The sequence below is a fragment of the Antechinus flavipes genome, chromosome 6 (genome assembly GCF_016432865.1).
Source record: "Antechinus flavipes isolate AdamAnt ecotype Samford, QLD, Australia chromosome 6, AdamAnt_v2, whole genome shotgun sequence".
In the NCBI taxonomy this organism is placed as follows: Eukaryota; Metazoa; Chordata; class Mammalia; order Dasyuromorphia; family Dasyuridae; genus Antechinus; species Antechinus flavipes.
Genome location: NC_067403.1, coordinates 592,230 through 612,971, shown reverse-complemented (window position 1 = coordinate 612,971; position 20,742 = coordinate 592,230). Strand labels below are relative to the sequence as shown.

Here is a 20,742-nt window from a genome sequence, read left to right as displayed (position 1 = left end):
CTACCATTACACCATGTCAATAGAGCATGAATCTTGACAACTGCCATCAAAATATGGGCTCAATAAGGAGCTATCCATCTCTTAGCTAAGGCCCATCCTCACTAAATTCAGACAGGTTCATCTCCAGATTAATGGACAATGGAGAATGATTTTCTTCAGCCACAGTAACTCATGAAAAAAATTCATTAAAAGATATGGAAGGTTTGTCATCAGTGTGGATGAAGGCAGGTGTGGGAAAAATCACCTGTCCTTGAAATGTTGAAATATATTTTAACTAAGTGGTTAACAGGCATTTATCCTTCATGGGAATACATCCAGTGCATGTGAACATAGAAAAGAATTACAAAAATGATCACTTCTCAGGAATGTCCTTTACTAAGGAAGTCCAGTTAAACAAAGGAGGCCATTATCTTTATGCAAAATAAAAATGCTAATAACAAGTCATACTTCCGTAGAGCTTGAAGGTTTTTCCTCATTAAAAAATAAAATAAAATAAATCTATGAAGAGGTTACTAGGGTTCAGGATTCTGATTTTGCAGATGGGGTTATTGAGGCACAGAGATGCTAATTAATTTGTATTGAGTCACACAGCCAGTGAGTGAGTGAGACAGGAGCCAGATCTTCCCAAGAAGCACTGGCTCCTTCCCCTACACACGTTCCTTCCCAGATGTCTTCTGAAACATAACAGCCAGGTTGCCTGTTCTCCTCTAGTAACTTACTAAGGCACTTTGGGCTATCACTTGCTCTCTCTGAGATCAGTAAAATGAAGGAGTTGGACCAAGTTGGACAAAGAGGACAAGTCCTCTGGAAGAAGGGACTATAGCACTGCTTTCAGTCAGTGAGATTTGAGTGCAAATCCTGCCTTAGACACTTACTAGCTCTGTGCCTCTTGCTAAGTCACTTGACCTCTCTCAGGTTCCTTATCTGTAAAATGAAGGGGTCCATGGTCTCTAAGTTCTCTGCCTGTAGATCTAAGGTGCAGAGAATGCAAGCCAAAAAGACCAGCAGCCAACAATGATCTTGAAAATAAGTCTCTATCTTCCCTTATCCTCGAGTTTTGCCAGTCTCTCTATATAGAGACTCCTGGAAGATGAGGTCAACAAAATAGCAAGGAATTAAAAAAAAAAAAAAACTCTTTCAGGGAGGTGTGATCATCCCCACTTTACAGATAAGTAAACTGAGACCCAGAGTAGCTGCTCAGGTCTTACTGATTCCAAGTCTGGCACTTTATCCAAGGAAACATGGTATGACCCCTGCAAAGTGACCCCAGGCAGACAGAAGGAAGGCCTGTGACAGTGAGAGTTAAAACACGTTGTTATTCAAAACAGTCAGCAGCTACAAAGCAGTCTAAGGTTTGCAAAGCTCTTTGCACATTGATCTTCACCACCGTTCTGGAAGGTCCAGGCTATTGTCCTCCTCCTTTAACATAAAAAGAAACTGAGCCTGAGAGTCGGGGTCCCATAGAAGCATCTGAGGCAGATCCGTAGCAAGATATTCCTAACTCGCACCTCCAAGCCCCCTCCATCATCTGCCTCTCAGAAATAAAACAGGTGAGAGACCCACAAGCACTCTCCAGTCCCTTGGAGGACGGCGTGCGAGGCTCAGTCTGATGGCAACAGGAAAGCGGCAGGAAGCTGACTTTCTGGGGAGAGATTTGAGGCTCAGCAGGGGGTGCCCAAGGCTCAGCAGCATTGCCTCCCAGCTTTAAAAAACCATTTAAGCAAATGCGCAGACCCTTATGAGCTGAGTAGGGGGAGCCAGGGAACTGGCCAGCTAGGCCAGAGCTAGGCCGGAGAGTCTACGGAGCTCACCAAGGCCCGCAATGCCATCGTGTCGGGGTTTTGTTTCCTTCCTGGAAGATGACCCAGCACGCCTCTAGCTCCTGAATCCTTATGTTCTGAAGCTCTGCTAAGCTCAAATGTTCTATGTCCTCTAACCCAACTCTCTTCTGACTCTGGAAATCCTTAGCTCCTTTGTCCCTTGTTGTCTCTATCTTGGACAAACTGGGGCTGGATGGATTGTGGGATCTACCCCCTCTGGTGCCTAACGTCCTTTTGTTGTTAATGTTCCTCTATTGTGCCCAACTCTTCCTGACCCCATCTGGGGATTTCTTCGCAAAGATCTGGACTGGTTTGCCATTTTCTTCTCTATCTCATTTACAGATGAGGAAACTGAGGCAAGCAGGTGAAGCGTCTCGCCCTGGGACTGGGGATGTCTGAGGCTGGATTTGTGAGCCCAGGCTAGGCGTTGTACCCACTGCCCTGGGAAGATTGAATTGGCCGAACATCACCTCCATGTTCCCACAACTGGAAGGTCATCTTTTCTTCTCGGAGAGTGGCTCTGGCCCTCTCCCCCGGGCTGGAAGTGACTACACCGATTAGCACAGGAGCTTGGACCCGCTGCGCTTTAGGTCAGACTGGCAAGCAGCTCCTTACCGGGGGCTCACCCACATGGTGTCGGCCTTGGTGTGGACGTCCTACCGACTTTCGCCCCGCTACAACTCAGAACTCCCACAACCAAGCAGTGCAGGGGCTCCGTCCCCCTCCCCACCGTCAGTATGGATCCCAGACATGGGTATGATCATACAATCCCTGATGAACAGACCAGGTCTTAAAGAGCCACGTTTCAAATCAAAATTTGACCAAGATTCTTCTAAGCAAATGGGAAAAAATCCTATAATATTTTTAATACCCATGTATTAGCTAGCATAGCGTATCCAATTCAAAGATTTACAATGTGCACATGGGGACATGGAGGGAGGGGGACGATACAGAGAGGGGGAAGCAAACCTATTTCCATTGTATAAAGAATAATGAGACCAGGTTGTGTCATTTTTCAAATCACAATAACATGGAAAATGAAATTTTAAATTAAAACCTTAGGTCATCCACAGTGTACGCAGATTATTACTTCTGCCTAATATTTCTTCTTCCAGTCCAACCGTGGGGCCCATGCAGAAAATAACATGTTCTAGTTACATGAAACACTGGGCCTCCAATCTAGGGTTTTCAAAATTGCTTAGCTGTGTACGAATCACAGTAGAGTGGAGAAGGAGTCTTGAGTAAGAGAAGGGAGCCATGGGTATGCCATAAAGAAGAGTCACAGAGCTCCCAGCAGCTGCACTGAAAGGCTTCCAGGAGGTTCTCAGAGCAAGTGGGTTGGACACGTCTTGGACGAGCCATCAGATGTATATTCTGCTCCCTCTGGCAGCACAAACAGCCCCCTTCCTCGGAGCCTCAGCCTCTCCATCCGTATCAGGAGAATGGTCACAATTGTCCTGCCTGCTGAATCCCAATGGTGTGAGAGTAAAAAGAGAAGAGAGATTTACTCTGAAATGATAAAGAGCTCACAAATGTCTATTTGCTGCCGGGATCTTGAATGGATCATTTCTCACTCAGGCCTCGGTGCACTCAGCTGCAGAATGATGGGGTTTGGCAGTGGGTCAGGTTACTTTCAAGGACCCTTTCAGCAGCAAAATTCTATATCCTATATTTGTGATTTCTCATAATTTATCCACTTCACTAATAGGATGAAATCAAAGGTTTTTTCCCCCACTTCCCCCCCAAAAAAATATCTGAATACATTAAAATCCTCAATGATTCTGATTCCAGAAGGGAACAATCTCGCAGAATCCACACTTTAATATCTGTTTAGCTATAAGCAGGCATGTACCGCAGCCATGTCCATTGTGAGAGTCCCACTCAATGTGAACATTGCTTCCTCAGAAACTGGCTACAATGCCACAAATTAGGGCTTGATTTATTATTTTGGTGATTATTTAGACTAAAGAAAGTAATGTAGGAAATGCTGATCCTATGGATTAAACTTAAAAGATGCTGAACCATTTTTGGATGTCTCCTGGATCCATTTGGAAATCTGATCATATTTTCAATGCATGAAATAAAATACCGGATATATATCAAAGAAAACAGTTTTTAAAAGTGTTATCATGGGTACATTTCCTGCCCAGAAAGCTGTTTATTAAACATTTCACAGCACACTGCAAGTTCCTGTCAGTCTGTCCTACTACCATACTTCTTTCTAGCAAAGCTTGAAAAGCAGACTAAAAATAGAATCATTCTCAGTGACCCATAGGAACATAGAGTTAAAAGGATTCAAAGATCATCCAGTCCAAGCTTTTCATTTTACAGAAAAGAGGCCTGAGACCAGGGGGTCAAGAACACACTGGTCAAGTGTCAAAGGTAGGATTTGAACCCAGACTTTTGAGTCAAAAAGCACTGATATTTCCATTTTCGTTTCCACAGAAATATAGCCTTAATCATTGGCTCCCTATGATAGATGGCTGTAACAATCTCCATAGTTTATCTTTAAACATGAGGCCAAAATTGGTCCCAAAGCACAGCATACTTAAAGTTTACATCATCAGTATTGAAAGCCTTCCCAGGAATTGACCGAGAACACTGGAGCTGGAAGACACTTTAGAACCCAGAATGTACAGCACTAGAATGGAAAGCAGTCTTAAAACATCAAACCTTGTAGAGATCTGTGATTCTTGAAGATAGAATGAAGGCCATCAGGGATGTAATGGGTCTTGGGACATGGAATAAACCAGGAACTGTTACAGTATCAGAAGTGGATAATATTAAAGATGATTGAATCTACCTTCTTATCATGGACGAGGGATGTGACAGCCTGAGAGTCCACAGCCACCCAGTGTCCAGCAGAGCCCAGACTCCCTCCCTCTCAGACAGCTGCTTTCTCTGTAATATTTTAGCTTCTAGATGAGCACACCATTACAGCTTTGTCCCTATAAGGTGTTGCAGAGACCAAGACCAAGAGATTAAGATAGCGTCAGGACTTATTGACCATTTCATAATTAATAATGACTGTAATGCCTGTTTTAACTCTTTCCTAATTCTTCACTGTATCATCCAGCTTGACTTTCTACCTGTGGGACTAGGGACAAGTTACCCTTTCAGGACCCCAATTTCCATATCAGTAAAATGATGGGGGCTTAAATAAATGGTCCCTAAAATCTCTTCCAACTTTAAACCTATGACCTCTCAACTCTTAATAATTTAATAACAGCAATAGCTCTCCATCTAAAGGTTATAGAGCACTTGATATTTATTATATCATTTCATTCTCATAGTAGGTTAAAAAGTATTAGTATCCCCCCAAATCAAATATTCACACGAATGATATAATTTGTCACAATAAAGGAGATCCCCAAAAGAATGTGCCTGAGGATCTGGCGAACATAACAAAAACATGGTACCAGACTGCTCAAAGCAATGACAACACCAATGGCTTCTTGTTTTGTTTGGAGACAGTCTAACAGTAATGGCAGCACTAATGGCTTCTTGTTTTGTTTGGAAAGCTAGTCTATAAGTCATGGCAACACCAACGGTTTCTTGTTTTGTTTGGAGACTTAGTCTATAAATAATGGCAGCAACAATGGCTTCTTCCTTTGTTTGGAGACTTAGTCTATAAGTAATACTATAAGTAATGGCAGCACCAATGCTTCTTCCTTTGTTTAGAGATAGTCTATAAGTAATGGCAGCACCAATGGCTTCTTCCTTTGTTTGGAGACTTAATCTATAAGTAATGCTATAAGTAATGGCAGCACCAATGACTTCTTCTTTTGTTTGGAGACTTAGTCTATAAGTAATACCATAAGTAATGGCAGCACCAATGCCTTCTTCCTTTGTTTAGAGATAGTCTATAAGTAATGGCAGCACCAATGGCTTCTTCCTTTGTTGGAGACTTAGTCTTTAAGTAATGCTATAAGTAATGGCAGAACCAATGGCTTCTTCCTTTGTTTGGAGACTTAATCTATAAGTAATGCTATAAGTAATGGCAGCACCAATGACTTCTTTTGTTTGGAGACTTAGTCTATAAGTAATACTATAAGTAATGGCAGCACCAATGCCTTCTTCCTTTGTTTAGAGATAGTCTATAAGTAATGGCAGCACCAATGGCTTCTTCCTTTGTTTGGAGACTTAATCTATAAGTAATGCTATAAGTAATGGCAGCACCAATGCTTCTTCCTTTGTTGGAGACTTAGTCTATAAGTAATGGCAGCACCAATGGCTTCTTCCTTTGTTTGGAGACTTAGTCTATAAATAATGGCAGCAACAATGGCTTCTTCCTTTGTTTGGAGACTTAGTCTATAAGTAATACTGTAAGTAATGGCAGCACCAATGCCTTCTTCCTTTGTTTAGAGATAGTCTATAAGTAATGGCAGCACCAATGGCTTCTTCCTTTGTTTGGAGACTTAATCTATAAGTAATGCTATAAGTAATGGCAGCACCAATGCCTTCTTCCTTTGTTTAGAGATAGTCTATAAGTAATGGCAGCACCAATGGCTTCTTCCTTTGTTTAGAGATAGTCTATAAGTAATGGCAGCACCAATGGCTTCTTCCTTTGTTTGGAGACTTAATCTATAAGTAATGCTATAAGTAATGGCAGCACCAATGACTTCTTCTTTTGTTTGGAGACTTAGTCTATAAGTAATACTATAAGTAATGGCAGCACCAATGCCTTCTTCCTTTGTTCGGAGATAGTCTATAAGTAATGGCAGCACCAATGGCTTCTTCCTTTGTTGGAGACTTAGTCTTTAAGTAATGCTATAAGTAATGGCAGAACCAATGGCTTCTTCCTTTGTTTGGAGACTTAATCTATAAGTAATGCTATAAGTAATGGCAGCACCAATGACTTCTTTTGTTTGGAGACTTAGTCTATAAGTAATACTATAAGTAATGGCAGCACCAATGCCTTCTTCCTTTGTTTAGAGATAGTCTATAAGTAATGGCAGCACCAATGGCTTCTTCCTTTGTTTGGAGACTTAGTCTTTAAGTAATGCTATAAGTAATGGCAGCACCAATGGCTTCTTCCTTTGTTGGAGACTTAGTCTTTAAGTAATGCTATAAGTAATGGCAGAACCAATGGCTTCTTCCTTTGTTTGGAGACTTAGTCTTTAAGTAATGCTATAAGTAATGGCAGCACCAATGACTTCTTTTGTTTGGAGACTTAGTCTATAAGTAATGCTATAAATAATGGCAGCACCAATGGCTTCTTCCTTTGTTCGGAGATAGTCTATAAGTCATGGCAGCACCAATGGCTTCTTACTTTGATTTGAGACTTACTCTATAAGTAATGGCAGCACCAACGGTTTCTTATTTTATGTGGAGACTTAGTCTCCCTATCTCCTCCAAAAGGAAGTATGGTGGCTAGTCACAGGTCTGAGTCCAATACTGATGAGAATGGAAGCATTAAACTCTTCCATTTTTCTGATCTGGGCTAATTTACCCCTTCTTTGGTAGCCTCTTGGCCTGTACTTCTGGTAACTCACCATATTGATGCTGGACTTTGCATGGGCACCCAATTGGCTTTAGCTCTACTCTCAAACAATTTACCAGCCTCAATCTTCCAGCAGCTGGGACTACAGTCAGAGTCCTCATGCCCAGAGAGCAGCCCTGAAAGAGCCCAGCCTCTTAAGGTCACAACTCTGATGAATGATCTCATAAAATGTTAAGTATTTAAAGAACAGTCTCATTAGCTACTTTTAAAAAATCCATAGTTTATTTGGCTGCACTGCAAAGGGTTGCCCCTTTGAAACAAACAAAAAAACATTTGGATATAACTTAAAAATCACTAGTTCAAAATAACTTTGGTTAGAACATTTCTAGTTACGTGAATAGTAAAAGCCACAGTGTAAAATAAAAATAAAAAAGAACCAGATCTAGCTATGGCTAGAACAGGGATTTTTTAATAAAGACTGGTAATTAAAACAACAAAGTAGATCATTGTGATCACATGAAATTCAAAGACTTTTGCACTAACATAATCAACATAGCTGTAACAAGGAAGGAAGTGGTTGATTTGGGGAAAAACCTTTTCATCAAATGTCTGTGATGAGGAATACCTGATACCTAAGACACATAGGGAATAAACAAGATAGAAGACCAAAAGCTTCAATGGCTATATGGCTGACAGAAACAAACAGTCAAGTCACAAGTTAGTCAGTCAGGAAACAAGAAATTATTAAGCACCTGCTATAAACAGTGGAGATAGAAAGGCAAGACCAAACCCAATGAGCTCACCTTCAGAAAAAAACACACACTGCACAGACAAGAAGAATCACACACTATTAACAACCATATGATAAACTGCTCAAAATCACTAGTAAAAGAAATGCAAATGCAATCGACTTGGATATTTTACCTTGCATGTAAAAAAGGGGAAGCAACCAGATTGGAGGGACTGTGGAAAGACAAGTGCCCTATTGTTGAAGCTGTAAGATGGCCGGTGCATTCTGGAAAGCGGTTTGAAATTATACCAAAAGAGAATGTGTCCATATTCTTTGGTCCAGAGATCTCCTGGCTAAGGAAACACCTCAAAGAGACTCCACACACGTCAAAGCATGTATTGCCGTTGTTTTCTCTGATAGCAAAGACGGGAAACAGTGTAGATGCCCATCATCTGGTGAATGGCTGAAAAAAACTGTGGCACATGAGCAAGCTATAGCACTCTAAGAAACATCAAGAAAACAAAGAATCACAGGAAGACTTCTAGGAACTGATGCAAAGCAAGCAGAGGCAGGAAGACAGTGCACACAATAACAACAACCATCTAAATGGAAGCATAATAACGAAAATCTCAACTTAAATCTGTGAAATCATCAGGACCGAGCTTGATGCTCCAAAAAGATATTAGAACATCTCCCTCCCTCCTTCATCGAGGTGGGGAATTGATGGATGTAGAATGCTTTGTGTAATGTAAAGTTTAGTTGATGTATTGGGTAAATTTTCTTAAAATTATTTTCTATTCTCTATTATAAGGGATGGCTCTCTGGGAGGGAAATGGGAATATACTGGGAAATGATGATAAAAAATTTAAAAGTTCCCAAAGTGTAAATATATGCATACATAAATATTTAGCAAGAGTTGTTTTTATTTTCATTTCTGCTGAAATATAAATGTTGCACTATTTTTTTAAAATTATCTCTGTTCTCTTTACCTCTCCTTCTCTCTCTCCAAACCTCTCCTCACACACACCCACAACATTGGAAAGCAAGCAGGTTTTGGAGGTGTGAATGATAAATTCCGGAAATGTTCTTTCCCCTAGTTAAGAAAATTACTGAAGTTGCATGGTTCACAAAATCTCATTTCAGGTCCTCAAATTTCTATGGTACTAAGCAACATGGAAGGTTAAAGACTTGAATTGAGCTTGGATTCAGGAGACTGAGGTCAAAGATTATTATTATTATTATTATTAATATACTATTATAGTATGTAATAATTACATACTACATATTAGTAATATAATATATACACACATATTATTAATCACAAATCACTTAACCTTTTTCTATAAAATGGAAATTTTATATACCATATATTTCAGAGAAAGGCATTTTATAAACTTTAAAGCACTCTACAAATGTTAGCAATTGTTAGGATTACTAAAAATATGCTGATATGCCCCACTCATATATTTCCTAAACCAGATTTGGGGAGGAAGTGACATATATACAAGTGATGATGGTATCTTTTTGATAAATTCACTCACAGTGCCTAGAACATACTAGGTGCTTAATAAGTGTTTTATTGTTGATTGATTGATACTAAAGAGTCCATCTCATATAGTCACATCAGCTCACATTGATACAAGAAACCAGTTACATGCTTGAAGCAGAAATGACTGCTATTTTCTTATAATTCATCACTGTGACAGTCTAGCTTGAAATCAATAAGTTAATTTACCTACACTAACAAGCAACAGTGAACAAGTTAGGTTTTTAATCAAATGCCTGACATATAAAGCCTGGGAGAACTCAAACCTATGTGAGACTAAATATCTAAAACTCGAATAGTGATCACAGTATTTGAAGCTGCAAGGACCTCAGAGAGCATTTAGTGCAGCCACATACACTCCCTCCATGTTTTCTAAATCCTGGAGGCAGCTGGATCCCAGAGACATGGAGTGACTTGCCCAAGCTCCTATCAATCAATCAACAAATGTTCATTAACGGCCTACTATGTGCCTCTCAAGCCCTACAGAGCCTCTTGTCCAACCTCAGCCCACCTCTCCATTCGGTCCTTCCTTCACTCAGCTACTGAAAAGGGCTTCCTAAAGTACAGCTCTGACCACATCATCTTTCTCCTCAATGTGATCTGGTGACTCTCTAACTTCTACAGGATCCTAAAATCCTCTGATTTCATAACCCTTCATAACCCATCCTCCTAACCTTTCTAGTATTTTTATACCTTACACCATCCCTTCCCGACACACACACACACACACACACACACATACACACACACAAACACATACATACATACATACACACACATACACATACCTGTGGTTTGGGGACACTGACCTCCTTCAATCCAATAAACATTTATTAAATACTTACTATATGCCAGGTGTTGTTCTAAGTGTTGGGATATAATTAAAAAGGAATTAATCTCTACTTTCAAAGAGGTACTTGCTACAGAGGAAAATAACAGAAAAGGAAACAGAAAAGGTTCCTTCAAGGTGCAACTCGGGAGGGCAGTAAATGCAAAGTAGGATAAGGGGCTGAGAGTCCAGTTCCTACCCCCTATAAAGGAAGGCTTTGGAAGGAAAGTGCTGTGCCTCCTCCGAGCCTCTAATCTGAGGAGAAAGGAGGCTGAGGAAGACCAGCTCAATAAGCCTTGAGTTAGCAGCAAAGTGGTGAGTTGAAAAGTATGAGCTCATTGTGAGAGGGACATTCTGTTCTGTGAAGCTGAAGCAGGCAGGCAACAGATGCAAAGAACTGAGAGTCTACTTTCTGCTTTCTAATAAAGGAAGTGTTTGGGAGGAGTTGGACGCCATTGCTAATACTGGACTCCTTGGGCTACATTGCTAGTACTGGACACCCTTGGGTGCCATTGCTAGTAATGGATACCTTTAGATGCCATTGCTAGTACTCTAGACACCATTGGGCACCATGGCTAGTACTGGATACTGTTGGGTGCCATGGCTAGTACTAGACATCGTTGGGTGCCATGGCTAGTATTGGATACTGTTGGGTGCCATGGCTAGTACTGGACACTCTTGGGTGCCATGGCTAGTATTGGATACTGTTGGGTGCCATGGCTAGTACTGGATACTCTTGGGTGCCATTGCTAGTAATGGATACCATTGGGTGCCATTGCTAGTAATGGATAGATGCCATTGCTAGTACTAGGCACTTTTCCAATTTCAAAATTTTCTCTAGCTATCCTTCAGTCCTGGAATTTTCTTTCCCTCTTCTAAAATCCCACCCTTTCCAGAATCTCCTTAAAAGAGTGTCCTAGTATTGGACACTCTTGGGTGCCACTGCTAATACTGGATACTGTTGGGTACTATTGCTAATACTGGATACCTTTAAGTGCCATGGCTAGCACTGGACACTGTACTATTGCTAGTAATGGCTACCTTTAGGTGCCATTGCTAGAACTGGACACTGTTGGTGCCATGGCTAATCCTAGACAACATTGGGCATCATTGCTAATACTGGACACCACTGGGTGCCATTGCTAGTACTGTACACCATTGGGTACCATGGTTAGTACTGGACACCATTGGGTGCCATTGCTAGTACTAGACACTTTTCCAATTTCAAAATTTTCTCTAGCTATCCCTCAGTCTTGGAATTTTCTTTCCCTCTTCTAAAATCCCACCCTTTCCAGAATCTCCATTTTGTCTCACAAAGCACTTGTCCTCTCCCACTTGGGAACTCCTGGAGAGTGGGGACTGCCTTTGCTTCTCAGTTGTGATGCCAGTACTTAGCACCACAGAGTAGGCATTTAGTAAATGCTTACTAAGTGAGTAGACAAGTAATAATCAGTCTCTATTTGTTTATGTGGAAAACTTATGGCCTCAGAGAGAATTTCCTTCTAATCACTAGGAAATTCTTCATTATTCCATTGCCCATGAGTTGTGTGACCTTGAGGCAGTCTCTTGCAATCTCAGTTTCCCCATCTACAAAATGGAGGTAACTATAACTTTATCTAGTGATGAGGAACGTGGATTTGTTTTGTTTTTAAAGTTACGCATTCTCTGGCTGAGAGAAGTGGCAGCCATACCCACCTAAATGGGGGACAGAGTAGGAATAATTGACTTCAAAGCCAGGCAAGTCTGGGACTCCAGTTCTCCCTGTGCACGGACTGTCACTTAAGCCCAAAGTGCTCTGTGTAAATTAGAGAGATGGTGACCACTGGTCTGGGTAGAGGGTGTTCTCCTATCCAGGAATTCCCTGTGCCCATGACCTCACAGGACCAGTAATGCTACTCATAGTTAGGTTGGTACAATATACAAAAATCTGCCTTCCTACAACCTCTGTATTTGTGCTCCTTCTTTCCTTTGCATACAAATGACACCAGTACCATCATTTCTCTCTATAACAACTCCTTGGGTATTTGAAGATAGTAATTATAACAATACTAATGATAGCTGGGATTTATGTAGCAAGGTTTACAAAGTGCTATATGAGTGGTATCCACACAACAATACTGCAGGACAGGAGCCATTATTGTCCCCATTTTACAGATGAGAAAGCTGAGGCAGGAAGAGGTTGTGACTTGCCTAAAGACACATAACTGCTAAGTATCTGAGGCCACATTTGAACTCCAGGTCCAGTGCTATGTGCACCTAGCTGCAACAGTTATAACTCCTCTAACTCTTCTCTTTTTTAAGCCAAATCTCCCTCTTCCCTTCAACCGATTCTCATAGGACATGGTCTGTGGTCCCCTCTGTCTGCCGCCATGCCCCCTTTCCTATAGGGTATTCTGACTGAAATCTGGAATATCTTTGGCTTCCCATTTTCCTTGCCATCGACTCTGCCTGTGCAATAATGTTCCTTCCTCTCTCCCCAACCCCCATTTGAAAAACAAATGTTATAGTTTGCTAAATGCAAATACATTGAAACTGCAGAAAATGAACTCTGGATGTGAGCAATTCAGGAGGGTTTTCAGCCAAATAAACACATACATTGTTCCTCTCTGAAGTTATCCTCCCCCCCCCCCCCATTAACCCAGGGAAAACAAATAAGATTAAATCCTCCTCTGACTTTACAGAATTCATTAATTCCCATAGCCGCCTGGAACAGAGAAGCCTCAGACTAAAGAGAGCATGGGCGGCCAAGAGGAAAACAAGTGTCCCAAACTCTGCTCACAGAAGCTCAGAGATTCAAGGTATAAGGGTGCTTCAGGTCCTCCAGTCTCCTCCTTTTACAACTGAGGAAACTGAGGACCTGGAAAAGGAAGTGGCTCAGCAGTGTCAGCTCCATGGCAGTTCTGGGAGAGCGGCAGATATCACAGGGTAGCTCAAAATGCATTCGGGAAGCAAAGTGCCACTCAAACAAGGATGCTTGGCTGCAGTATAAGAGACTGTGTAGTCAAATGGAGAGAAAGCTGGTAGCATTCAAGCCCTCTGCTGGCGCGTCATTCACACCAACCATCAGCAGCTGCCACAGCACCACCAGCGTTTTCCCAACACTTTAAGGTAAACACAAGACTTTACAGATGTGGTCTTGTGTGAACTTCCCAGTAATCCTGTGAGATCAAAGCTGGTATTATCCCCATTTTGCCGAGGAGTAAAGTAAGGCTGAGATAAACTAAGTGACTTGCTAGGCGTATGTCCCTAAAAAGGTCCCTTAAAACCTCTCTGTGAGGGGCCCCATTTTGCAGAGGGGTAAAGGGAGGCTGAGAGAAACTAAATGACTTGCTAGTAAGAAGGTCCATTAAAACCGCTCCGTGAGGGGCCCCGGGAAACTCTTTAGGGGCTCTAGGGGGTCCGTAGAGAAGATGCTGAGGAGCATTAGTAAGGAATTTTCATTCCTGGGAGTTCCCGTATCCATGAAACTGAGAGGCGGGAAGCAAGCCCGAGAACCGGGAGGTAACGCAGTTGCTGAGAGAGGCTCACACACCAAGCCGCGGTGGCCCGAGGAGCTGTCCAGCCTTATCCCCGAGCGCCCTCTCGTGGTCTCTACGAGCACCGCGGCCTCCCCGACGCATGATGCTTTTTGGCTGCCTGGGAGGAGGCAGAACCGGAGAGGGAGGCAAGCGCCCCCACCAGCCACAGCACCATCCCGTTTACGCCTGGCTCGGAGACCATCCCTCATTTTAACAAGGAGAAACTGGAGTTCCCAAAAATGAGGCGGGTCAGAACTTGGAGGGACCCAAAAGATCTGCTCTAATTCACTTCTCTCACTTAACGCAGGAAGAAACCGAGGGAAGCAAAAAAAAGTCATGGCCCCACGGCCTAAATCGCGTCGGAGCCGGGACACGGACGTTAGAGTAGCAGGGTGTCTGGCAACAAAGACCGGGATGGAGCTAGCGGGGCTGGCTCTACGGTCCTGGATTTGGAGCCCTGGGTGTGAGTTCCAGTTCTGACCCTTGGTGGTGAGTTCCAAGAACTCATCACCAAACCTCACTAGGTCTGTTTCCTCCTGTGGGGGAAAAACTAGACTGAGAAAGATCTAAATGGCTCCCTAGGAGTCCAACTCTGACCTCTGGCTCCCAAGGCCTCTGCCACGTGGCCAGAAGCTGTGCGGCTGGCATTCTGGGCTCGTGAAGGATAGGTCTTTTCTCTCCCCCAACCTTGGCGTGAAATCACCCTCTCGGAACATCCTGAGGTTTCTGCCCCCATTTCTGCCAGTCCATTAATCAAGTGTTTTCAAGTACGTAAAGACAATTTAGTGTTGGGCCCAGAGACTTGGCCTGGAGAGCCAGAGGGTTCAATGACCAACTCTGTGACTCCACTTCCTCATGTCTAAATGATGAGTGGTTCCCAAACTTTTTTGAATGTAAAGGTCCCTTTTTAACTTCATTGATTCCCAAGTGATAGTATGATTGTTCTTCATGAACTGAGAGAATATCTAAGGCGGCCCGATGGCTCAGCGGATGGAGGACTCAGACCTGGAGTTGGGAAGCCCAACACTTCCTAGCTGTGTGATCCTGTGTGATCTTCACCTCTGCCTCCTATAAGTAAAGCTGGGATAATAATAGCTCCTACCTCCCCAAGTTTTTGGTGGGGATGAATGATAAAATGTAGTCCTTGTGAGGAATATTCTGCAAAACCTAAGGCACTTCATGAATGCTCGATGTCATCATCATTATATGACAAGGTCCTCACCCTCATGGAGCCGAGTTTAAGCTCAAAGAGTTTTAGCAACAATAATAGTTCGTCTCTCAAGAGTCTTCATGTTTCTGGGGGGTTATTTTCCTGATAATCCTAAGCGATGGAGAGGACAAGCATTACTATTTCCATTTTACAGAGGCTTACATGGCTTATTGGACTTGTTCAAGGTCAAATAACACTCCCGGTTCTTTTTGTTCTACTAGCTTATTAGGAGTAATAAAAGCAAAGGCAGGAAGGAAAGACTCAGGATGGGGAGACATGGAGGATGGAAAACAAGAGTGGACAGTTTTTCTCTTTGAAAGTGCCCATTCTTCTTGAGACTAACACACAGCTCAAAGGCAGAGGGAAGAGGAGAAGGTTATCTCTTGACCTCCTTTGCTCCATGGCTAAAATGTGGAAGTTGGATCAGGTAAACCCTAAGATCCCTTTTTGCACTCGGCGTCGGAAGATGTTGCCTGCTGCCGGCCTTCTGCTATTCCATAGTTTCTGGGTCCAGTCTGGCATTCCCTGCACACCACCATTCCATGATACTGCAGTGCTGTAGGAGGAGTGGGGAAGGGTGGAATAGGAGGAAAGAGGGGGCCACAAGTGAGAACTTGAGCTCACCAGAAGAAGTCCAGGCAGGATTCTGGAAAGAACTGAATGGAGCAGGAGCTAATGACTCTGGTACTTTCCTGAAGTATTTGGAAGAGGCAGATAAGAGCCCTAGTGAGAGGTAGGAGGTCTCCTGAGGTCTAGGGTTCTCCACCCTATCCTTCTTGTATACTGATTGTAGACAGCAGGCTCAGCTCAGAGCTTAAAGGAGTGAATGAGAAAAGGTCCTTTGCATGTGATAAATACTGGCAATGACTGCTAAAGAAGGGACTTCACAGGAGGAGAAGATCCTCATAGACAGGGGAAGAGGCCAAATGAGCCAAGAAAGATCACTCCTCTGATCCACAAAGCCAAGCACACCTGGAAACTGCATTTCCAGTACAGAGGCAAAATGGAACAATTCCTTCCTTTCGTCTCCCCTGGATGATCCCTGCTAACTTCCTATTGGGAGGAGTCTCTCATTGCATCTGATAATGGGCAAGCCCTGCCCCATAGGAAGCCCCCCATGTGCCCTTTCAGAAATGCTTGGATGGCCAGAAAAGCCAAGGAAGGTTTTCTACTCCCTGCTTAGATGGGCTAATGACTCATCAGAGACTATCTGACACCAACGTTGCCTGGAGGATAGATCCAAGTAGCTTTGCTACTTCCAGAAAAATTAGAATCCTATCAAATGGAAAGGGCTCTGGGTTCCAGGAACTGGGGAACCAGTTCTACTTTCTCCGTCCAGCAAGAAGTGGCTTCAGGGAGAAGGCATGGTAGACTATGTCCCTGTGGCTGACAGTGAGGAAGACACATCACTCTCCGACCACCTCTTGTAGAGAACAAGAAGAAAAGAGACTAGGGCTAAAAGAGGGGCTGCTGTAGAGGACTGAAAATGTTGGAACTTCAGGGCCTTCAAAGAACATCTGGACTGCAACTGAAGGCTCCTCCTTCCCTCTTTCCCACCTCCCCACAGCCAAGCTGTTTCCTGTCCTCTTGCCTTTGCCATTGTAACATGTCTTGTATGTGTCCCCTTGTCTCCTCTGACTCTCCCCACCCCACCCCAGCAGATACTTCTCACCACACATCTGAATTATCTCAATAGCCCTTTGAGGGTCATTCTCAAGTCCTTCTCCACTGTAGTTCATCCTGCACTTGGCTGCCCAAATCATTTTGGTGATGGACTATGGCTGATGAATATAATCCCAGGGCTTTTACTTGTGTGGGGAGCAACCTACTAAGCTGCTCTTTCTATCAGAGTCCATCCTTTAGCTGACAGTCTTGGAGAATTTGCTGAATTACTGAAGGAATACATGACATACCCCAAGTCCCTCTGCCCAAATATCTGAGGCAGAACTTGATCTCAATCAGTCATCCTGATTCTGAGACTTGCTGTTTTCCCACTATACTGAATTATAGTAACTATTACTACAATTCTTCCTTCTCTTTTATTCTTCCTCTTCCTCCTGCTTTTTTCTTCCTTCTATTCCTCCTCCTACTCTTTGTCTTCTTTCTACTACTATTATGTCTAGTATGTCTACTCCTCCTATTACTACTACTATTACCACTCCTCTTCTTCCTCTTCTTGTCCTTCTCCTACTACCTCTACACTATTCCTCCTCCTACTATTACCACTCTTCCTCCTCCTATCTCTCCTACTATTCCTACTCCTCCTTGTTCTCTTCTTACTCTATCTACTCCTCTTCCTCCTCCTCCTACTGCCTCTACACTGTTTCTCCTCCCCCTCCTCCTCCTTCTCCACTGTTCCTACTACTACTACCCCGCCTCTTCTTCCTCCTCCTTTTCCTATTACCTCTACACTGTTCTTTCTCCTTCTCCTTTTCCTACTGCCTCTATACTGTTCCTCCTCCTATTACCACTCCTCTTCCTCCTCCTTCTTCCACTCCTCCTACTACCTCTATACTATTCATCCTCCTTCTACTACTACTCTTCCTCCTCCTACTTCTACTATCTCTCCTACTATTCCTACTACTGCTACTATTATCACTGTTCCTCTTCCTCCTCCTACTTCTCCTCCAACTCCTACTACTTCTTCACTATTCTTACTCCTCCTCCTATTACCACTCCTCCTCCTCCTCCTTCACCTACTACCTCTACACTGTTCCTCCTTCTATTACCATCACCACTCCTCTTTTTCTCCTTCTCCTCCTCCTCCTCCTATTGCCTCTATACTGTTCCTCCTCCTACCATTCCTCCTCATCCTCCTTCCTCTCCTCTTCCTACTACCTCTACACTGTTCCTCCTACTGCTACTATTACCAGTCCTCCTTCTCCTCCTCCTCCTCCTCCTCCTCCTCCTTTTCCTACTACCTCTACACTGTTCCCTCCTACTACTATTACCACTCTTCCTCCTCCTTCTACTACCTCTACACTATTCTTCCTCCTACTACTACTACAACATCTACTATTCCCACTACTACTACTATTGCCACTCTTCCTCCTCCTCTTCTTTCTCCTTCTAATACTTCTACACTGTTCCTCCTCCTATTACCACTCCTTTTTCTCCTCCTTTTCCTACTACCTCTACACTGTTCCTCCTACTACTACTATTACCACTCCTTCTCTTGCTCCTCTTTCTTCTCCTTTTCCTAATACCTCTACACTTGTTCTTCCTCCTACTACTATTACCACTTATCCTCTTCCTCCTTTCCCTCCTCCTCCTCCTCTTCTTCTTCCTTATGGCACTTCTTTCTTAAGCACGTTTCCCATTCTATTTCATAACCCATTCATTTGAATATGTGTATTCTGAAGATGAGGGGGAAGGGAAAGGGAGGGAAGAGAAACCCAGCTTTATGATTCTCTGGTGAATCCAGGAGATGCCTAATAAATATTTGCTGAAGGAACAAATGAAGGAGTGAGCAAGCAGATGAATGAATATACTGCAGCAGAAGGCAGTTCTGCTTTAAATCAGTAAAAAAGCCTTTATTCATAAGTGCCCCAGGAGGCAATGCAAGGAAAACAGCAAGCCTCTGGCGGAATGAGGACGCAGCCAAAAATGACGACCTGAAAAGCGAGCCCCCAGACCCACTTGGGATTCCCAGGGACAGCCCTTCCACTCCATAGGGGGCCTTCTCTCCCTGAGGGTTCAATGAAGAACTCTACTTAGGAACCCAGACTGAGAAGTCTTCACAGTGGGATGGGCGTCCTCCCCCAAGACTGACAACCAGGTGGACCCCCAGGAGCCCATCTTTCCTTAAATCGTGGAATCCTGTGTAAAGAAGCTTTCGCCTTAAGCTGCAAAATCTCCCAAAGGGGCCATAGCTGAAATCTTCATAAGAATACCAATTTCTGTTGCCCTTTCAGCTTACAAAGCAGGGAACTATGGGTAGGAAGCCCGTGGAGAGTTGGAGAGAAGTGACTTAAGTGTGGCTTCTGACACGTGGCCGGTATCACCCCATTTTTAATCTTTCAATCACCCCACCTATGCACAGCGGTCTAGTGTCTTCTGCACTGATAGAAGTGTGTGTGTGTGTTGGGGGGAGGAGTCCCTATACCAAGGAAATGATACATCCCAGTCTCCCTGTCTCCAAAACAAACTTTTAAGGAAGCTTTGCTCACCATCGTGCTGAGGGAGACCGTGTTGCAGTGACCCCCGTGGTTGCCAGTCACAGCTCCTGTCTATATTGTGCTTTCCCAAGCGTTTTCCCCAGATGACTTCGGAAGGGAAGCCGTGAAGGGTGTGGACATTCTTCAGGTTTTTATACATGGGGATATCGGGCCTCCAGAAAGGCCGTAAGATGCCTCCATAAAGCAGCCCCTTCCCCCTCTGCCTTTGACCACACCCTGAGGGGCCTGAGATCATCTCCTGGTTCCCTTGCTATTCCTAGCATTGTCCTCCTCCCAGCTGGGGCACCCCCCCTTCTCTCACCTGGAGCACCCCTGTCCTCCCAACTGGGTCACCCTCGTCCTCCTCCTCCCACCTGGGGCATCCCCCCCCCATCCTCCTTCTCTCAACTGGGCATCCCCTGAAGGCCTAGCACTCCTGAAAGGTGTTCCCTGGCCCTTCTGCCTCCTGGTGCGCTTGGCTGTATTAGAGTCCCAGAGAAAGTTCCACTTTCTACATGAGATCTTCCCCTGGCCCCTCATGGTTCCCCTTTGGGGATTATCTCAGTTTGCCCCATTTTCAGCTGGGTTGCTTGCAGGGCCCTTGGCACAGAGACTTAAACATCCTCTCTTGGATCTCTGGGGGGCAGCATCACCCCGGGCTCATGGTGAGAGGTTGATCGAGGCTGCTTGGTTGTTAGCAACATAGTCAGGTCAAAGGCTTCCCCCTTGAACTATGTCATCTGACCCCTGACCCACGATAGGGTGAGATAATAACTAGGGAGCCTCAGACTGAGAACAGGCTCCACTGGGCCGACTCCTAGGCTTGTCTACAGAAGGGGAAACAAAGTCTCCTAAACATTGAGGGACTTGCTGAGGGTCCCACAGGGGGTGGGAGCGGGAGACCCAATGGTCAGCCGCCATTCTGAGCAAGGTCTGCATGGTGCAGGACCAGGCCCATTATACTCGTGTACCTCTCTGTGGGGAGCTACACACACACACACAAACACACACACGTACACACATGCACACACATACATATACACACGCACACACACTCCACCACCACTACTGAGATCAAAGAACTCTTAAGCTGGAAGACGATTGACGGAAGACCTGGTTCCGAATGCTGTTTTTCAGGAGGCCCCTGAGCCATCCCCGGCTTCCAGTCCTTCATTTCAGAGACCAGAGGAGGTTTCAGGGCCCTCACTCCGCCGTCCATTTCAGTTAGACAGAAGCTGAAAGCCTGGGAAAGCCAGTGGGAGAGCTGGCGCACAGGGCTCAGGAGGTGCGGGCCGGCCGGGAGGGCCCGACGCTAGGCCGGCGCTCTCACACGAAACTCGCAGGCGTCCAGACCCGGCACAATTCGGCCTCTGTCAGGATGGAACGTGAGGATTTGGGAGATTGGCGACTGCGCCCGGCGCGCTCCGGCAAAGAAGGCAGCTTGGGCGCCCTGCCGTAGTTTCCCCTAATTTGGGGCTAAATCCGGCTT

At 44.3% G+C, this 20,742-nt stretch overlaps 1 protein-coding gene and 1 long non-coding RNA gene across 3 annotated transcripts in view; one reads left to right on the top strand and one right to left on the bottom strand.

The window, feature by feature from the left end:
- The window catches only part of LOC127540862 (uncharacterized), a 79,287-nt gene extending 76,395 nt beyond the window's left edge, over nucleotides 1-2,892 (top strand). Inside the window, exon 3 of the long non-coding RNA XR_007948302.1 lies at nucleotides 2,163-2,892. This is a non-coding gene — a long non-coding RNA (uncharacterized LOC127540862). The remainder of the gene's footprint in view (nucleotides 1-2,162) is intronic.
- Nucleotides 1-20,742, bottom strand: part of PPP2R2C (protein phosphatase 2 regulatory subunit Bgamma) — a 302,284-nt gene that overhangs the window by 271,692 nt on the left and 9,850 nt on the right. The gene's annotated exons all lie outside the window — the stretch shown is intronic.